This window comes from Bombina bombina, chromosome 1 (assembly GCF_027579735.1).
Source record: "Bombina bombina isolate aBomBom1 chromosome 1, aBomBom1.pri, whole genome shotgun sequence".
NCBI lineage: Eukaryota > Metazoa > Chordata > Amphibia > Anura > Bombinatoridae > Bombina > Bombina bombina.
The window spans coordinates 1267030914-1267037103 of record NC_069499.1 but is presented as its reverse complement, the minus strand read 5'-3'; the positions used below and the strand labels follow the sequence as shown (position 1 = coordinate 1267037103).

General features: G+C 36.3%; 1 non-coding gene across 1 annotated transcript; it reads left to right on the top strand.

Annotated features, from left to right (window-relative positions):
• The first annotated feature begins 5811 nt into the window (after positions 1–5811).
• TRNAM-CAU (transfer RNA methionine (anticodon CAU)) lies at positions 5812–5884 on the top strand. The gene has a single exon. It is a non-coding gene; the product is annotated as a tRNA-Met (tRNA).
• The last annotated feature ends 306 nt before the right edge of the window (positions 5885–6190 follow it).

Here is a 6190-nt window from a genome sequence, read left to right as displayed (position 1 = left end):
AGATGGTATCTCACACAAAATTGTCTTTATCCCATGTACCCCTCCTTATGTTTGTTGAGTGCTTGAGAGTATGAAGGAGAGGGTCATATATGGTGGGACTGTGAGGGGATTAGGCCCTACTGGACACAAGTGATCAATTATATGTATCTTCCCTAGGCTGCTGTATGGATTCATCCCCATGAATTATCTTTTTAAATGACCCCCCTTCAATAACATGCAAATATAAAATAGCTCTATTCTGTAGCGTTTTACATTTTAATGTTGTTTCTAAAACCATTAATGCATTGGCCCCTTTACATCCCAGCATACATAAAATGTTGTAATTATTATTATTTTTTACATAAGGATTTTTTTTTTAAACTTACTATACAACTATCACAAGATGCTTTTAGTTGGGTATATTCCAGTCTGTTAGAAGAGCTGTGCAAACTGGATTTTACTAGTTTGTTTAGAGTTTAAAAAAAAAAAAGACAATTCAAGTTCAAAATCAGAACATCTGCAGGCATCCCAACTGCCTCTGATTCTGAGCTCTGTCCCTCTGCAATAGTCATATGTCGCTACTTGCAGAATTTCCCTTGGCCCCACACATGGAATACCCAGACACGCCCACAAACTGACCAGTAACAACTACTTACCAACCACACGCACCCACAACCCCGCCCACTAACCACCTATGATCTGACCTCCACCCACAAAATTGTGACGGCCCCCATCAACCTCCTGAGTCCCCTAATATCCAGCCACAAATTTTGGGAAGTATGCACCAGATTTTTACATAGTTTCCTAGTTGTTAAACAGCCTTACGTGCATTGTTTCCCATGGCTTATTTTTGCTTTTACTAGAGAGAGACTTTTTTTTTAATGTTTACATTTTCATGCAAGAACAGAAGCAGTTCTGTAAAGATAATATATTTTAAAAAATAAATATATATATATATATTGATATATATATATATATATATATGTACATAATGTGTGTGTATGTATGTATCATTTATTTATTTATAATATATATCATTTATTTCTCACAATTTTAAACAATAGAAAGGTTTTGCAAACCCAAAAAAAGGTTAGGAGCCATTGGTCTATTTTAACACACTCTGCATGCACACAGGAGTATTAATGACCAGCAGAGGGTGTGAGAGTCATGAAGTTAACAAATACTGCTTTCATATGTGACTGTCCAGTGTGAAATACAGCAGCATGGTCATTAGTTGTATAATATGTATACATATCCATTACATTTACTAAAATGAAAAATACTTTGGTTGATGGGTCTTAAAACAAAACTATTTTACAATAACAACTTAAAGGACCACTAAATGCAGTAGAATTGCATAATTAACAAGTGGATAATTGAAAGACAATGCAATAGCACTTACTCTGAATTTCAAATATGCAGTAGATTTTATTTCTGGCAAATTATTTTTTTCTCCTATTTGATGCCCCTCTGTATCATGTGACAGACATCAGCCAATCACAGACTAGTATACGTATACCCTGTGAGCTTGTACACATGCTCAGTAGGATCTTGTTCCACAGAAAGTGTGCATATAAAAAGACTGTGCAAAATTTGATAATGGAAGTAAATTGGAAAGGGTCTTAAAACTGCATGCTCTTTCTGAATCATAAACGTTTATTTTGCTTTGAGTGTCCCTTTAATGTCAGTGATACACTGACTGCATGGTTTGCTCCTGTTTTCTCAACCTTTTTACAGCAAAATCAAAAGGCCACTTCTCTCTGATAATCCTCCGTGATCTGTCTGCAGCCTTTGATACTGTTGACCACCCTCTTGCTCCAAACCCTCCAATACTTTGGCAATTGTGACACAACCCTCTTGTGGTTTTCTTCGTACCTATCTAACCATACCATTAGTGTAGCCTTCTCTGGTGCATACTCTGCCCCTTTACCACTTTCTGTTGGGGTACCACAAGACTCAGTCCTTTGTCCCCTTCTTTTCTAAATCTATACGTTATCATTAGGTTTCTTATTAAAGTCCCACAGGTTTTAATATAAATTGTATGCTGATGACACCCAAACTTACCTCTCAAAAACAGACCTATCCCCTTCCTAACGTGTGTCACTAACTGTCTTTCTCATATCTCACCCTGGATGTTCTCTCACTACCTTAAGCTAAATCTCTCCAAAATTGAGCTCCTTATTTTCCCCACTTCTTCCAAACTCTCCACCCCCCATTTTTCTACAACTGTTGACAAATCCATCATTATCCCAACCACACAAGCCCAATGTCTTGGGGTCACACTTCACTCAGATCTTTCTTTAACTCCTCACAGTCAGTCTTTGGCCAATTCCTGCTGCTTCCACCTTAAAAAACATCTCCAAACTTCAACATTTCCTCACACAAGACACAACTAAGATTTTAATCCACTCTCTCATTCTTTACCGCCTTAACTACTGCAACTCCATCCTCTCTGGTCTCCCTAGCTCCTTTACAATCCATAATGAATGCTTCTGCCAGGCTCATCTTCCTTATATGTCACTCTTCATCTGCTACACCTCTCCGCCAATCCCTTCACTGGCTTCCTCTAGCCTCCAGAATTAAACACAAAATTTTGACTCTGACATACAAGACCCTCAATTACACTCCTCTCCCCCTATATCTCAGACCTTGTCTCTAGATACTCTCCCTCCCCCTTCGCTCTGCTCACGACCTCCCTCCTCTCCTTCTCTCTTGTTACCTTCTCACATTCCCATCTACAGGACTTCTGCAGACTGGTCCCTATTTTGTGGAACTCTTCCTCGCTCCACAAGACTCTCTCCTAGCTTTAAAAGTTTCAAGCACAACTTAAAGATTCTACTGTTCAGGGATGCATACAACATACGTCTCTCCTACTTTGTAATCCCCTTGAACCCCCTTAAGCTAATGAGCCCAGCTGTTTGTAGGTCACCTTCACGAGAGCTGACTACAACACCAGTGAAACTCTTGGCAGGGCCCTCTACCCACTTGAGCCCTATAAATGTTCCCTTGCTTCTCATGCCTATGCTTATAGCTCTACGGAATTTGTTGGCGCTCTACAAATAACTAATAATAAGCTTTGATCTGAAACGTCTCTATTGTCATTTTTATGCTAGATCTTCCACACTAAAGTGATATTTTAAAGGAGTGGCACTGTCACATATATTGATTTTGTCTAAATATAATATTTAGACAGTGTTGCAGTGGGATGGCATCATTCAATAAAAATACCCTTCAAAATGTGTTGCCTCGGTTAATCCTGTTGCCCTAGGTTAGATAGCTTAAGGCAAAATAGGCTCCTGTTCGGCAGTTCAAGTTAATTGTGATTTATATATCTGAAATGAATAGTATGCAATGTTCTTAACCGCTTTGATGCTCATGCTCATTGCGGCCTGAAGGGTGATCGCAGATATGAAGCTGTTTTCATTGACCCTAACTACAGACATCATTTGTGGCCTAGTGGGCGGCATTCCCATGGCTTCTGTGAGAATCCCCTTGACGTTACTACAAACTTCTGGTGATGTTGCAAAAGTGCAGAATCAAGTAGCTGAAGACAATCAAGCCCCCTCATTTGAAAGAGAATTTGCTGTTTTTTCAAATGGTGGTGGTCTTGAAAACACCACGCCCCCTTCAAAATTAAAAAGATAATGTTTATAAAGTAAAAACATTGGGTTTTACTGGAGATTGGATTTTTAGGGACACATACATTTTTTTAAATGTTTATAGACCCCCCAGTAAAGTTTAATTTATAGTGTACAAGACCGTGATCACCAATTAGATTTTTTTTTCTTTTATTTCTACTTAGAATAAAAAGGGGTACCAAAAGGGGTACCTTTGTGTCAAACTCCCAAAAAGCCTGTGCCCCTCAAATTTGGATAGCATTGACAACAGTTTAGTTAAGTGATTACAGTATCAGCCTTATTTACTAAAATCTCAACAAAAATATGCATTTTTTTAAAATATTTTTGTTGCAGCCTTCACATATGCAGTAAAAAGGTAACTATAATGGTAAATTCTGAATCTGATAAGCCTGTTGAAAAAAGAATAATATATTATGTGTGTGGGTCACTCAATGAAATATGACTTACAATACTGTTTCAATTTAAAGGAACAGTTTACACAAAATTTTTATTTCCTTTAATTTGTTCCCAATGATCCACTTAACCTGCTGGAGTGTATTAAATTGTTTACAGGTAACTCCTTTACCCTTATATTGGCATTTGAAATAGTTGATTTAGACTGGGGTATCCCCACCTATTCTGAAAGTTTGTGGCCGCAGGTCCAAGCTATAGATAAGCTTTGTAAACACAGCCAGCAGAAGAAATTACACTCCCAGTGGGATATAGCAGAGATAAGGTAATAAAATGTTGGTTTTCCATTGTTCTCTCCAAGTGCTGGTGATTGTTTTATGGACAGATATAAGATAAAGAAACATGTATATGTATACAATGTGATACAGTAATGAGATCAGATTATACATACAAGCTCAACCCATCTTATTAGGTTGTGGCTTCAAAACACAAAATAAGAGCTATAATATACACAAATAAACCTTAAAAAGCTAATTTTCATCCTTTTTTTACTCTGCAGTTGGTAAAAAAAAAGCAATTGTAAACACATTAAGGGAAAAACTATTTTACAGTATACTGTCCCTTTAAGCAAAAAAAAAACAAGGGATGTAAAAAGGCTTAGCAGTGATGGGGTTAAATTGTATTATGGCCATCTAGGTTCAATGATAGCTGTATTTTGGGCATCAATGCTAAACATGCTTATCTTATGAGATTCTTTTTCTAAATATACACCCATCCCCTACACCCTGTAGAACTTAGCAAGTTTTTCTGCTATTTTAGTGCTATTAAAGTGAAGGTAAAGTTACCTATTTGATGATCTGGAATTACATTCTTTGTCCCAAATAAATACGACTTTAATTCAACAAGTTTTTCAAAGTTATCGGTAAATGAAGTTATCGCCGTAATCAAACTATTTTTTAAGCTTAGTCAATTCAACCCATTTTTTTTTTTTTTTTACTGGATCACGTTCTGAAAACATCCAATTGAAATTCTGTCAGGCAGCCTTCAAACTACGTCACCTGCCTGCTTTTTAAACTGCGCATGCGCTATAGTTTTATTATCCATATTGGAATCAAAGCGCACTCCAGTTTCGCGATTTTATTATGAATACCCCCATTACGTCATCTGCTTTCACGGATTTCAGAGTATCGCTTGCGCAGTAGCTGGAGAATTTGCTGATTTGCGCATGCGGATTAGTGACGATCATCGTAAACGTGCTTTAGAGAAGTAGTGGTTGGGAAGAGTTTTCATGGAAACGGTAAGCAAATATATATATTTAAAAACTATCAAAATATTAAAAGAATATTAAAATAAACTTAGCGATTAGCTTCTTCTACTATTAATTGATGCATTGACGTTGTCAAATTAAGAAAACTTTACCTTTACTTTGTTGACCTCTCATGCTCACAAATTATAACAAATCATCCTAATATATTATCTCACAGTTTTCAATTCAATTTTGATACATTTCTTTAAAATGTATGTTATACACACTATTTGATCATTTTAAATTATAATAGGTTCATATATATGAGCACACATTTCAGGTTTATTTGGCTACAATTAGTTACACCAAATAGTTAATCTATACAGAATAAAGCAAATAAATGTATCTGAGTTTTTTTTCTTGAGAGAGAGAGAGAGAGAGAGAGAGAGAGAGAGAGAGAGGGGAAAATAATATTATTAAATTATTTTTTAATGAAAAATACAAAATTGCATCATTATACCAACCCTCATCAGCTTTATTTCACAAAGATTTCTCAGAGCCTCGTTAGCGCAGTAGGTAGCGCGTCAGTCTCATAATCTGAAGGTCGTGAGTTCGATCCTCACACGGGGCACATTAATTTATTATTGTTCCGATCTACTGCCCCCCCACCCAAAGCTGTACTAAAAAGGAATACAAGAAATAAAAATGCATATTCAAATAATACTATTAAAAATATCCTCTACATGGAATTGGCTACATATATCTGGCTCGCTTACTGAGAGATAATGTGAAAATAAAATGATTACTAATCGAGATAGTACTATTTTTCCCTCGAAGTTTATTTATCTTAAAACTTTGAATCCATTGGCTGTTAAAAATAAATGCAAACCTTATTTTAAGAGGCTACAAGTATTGCTCTATGTTCATGGCTAACTGT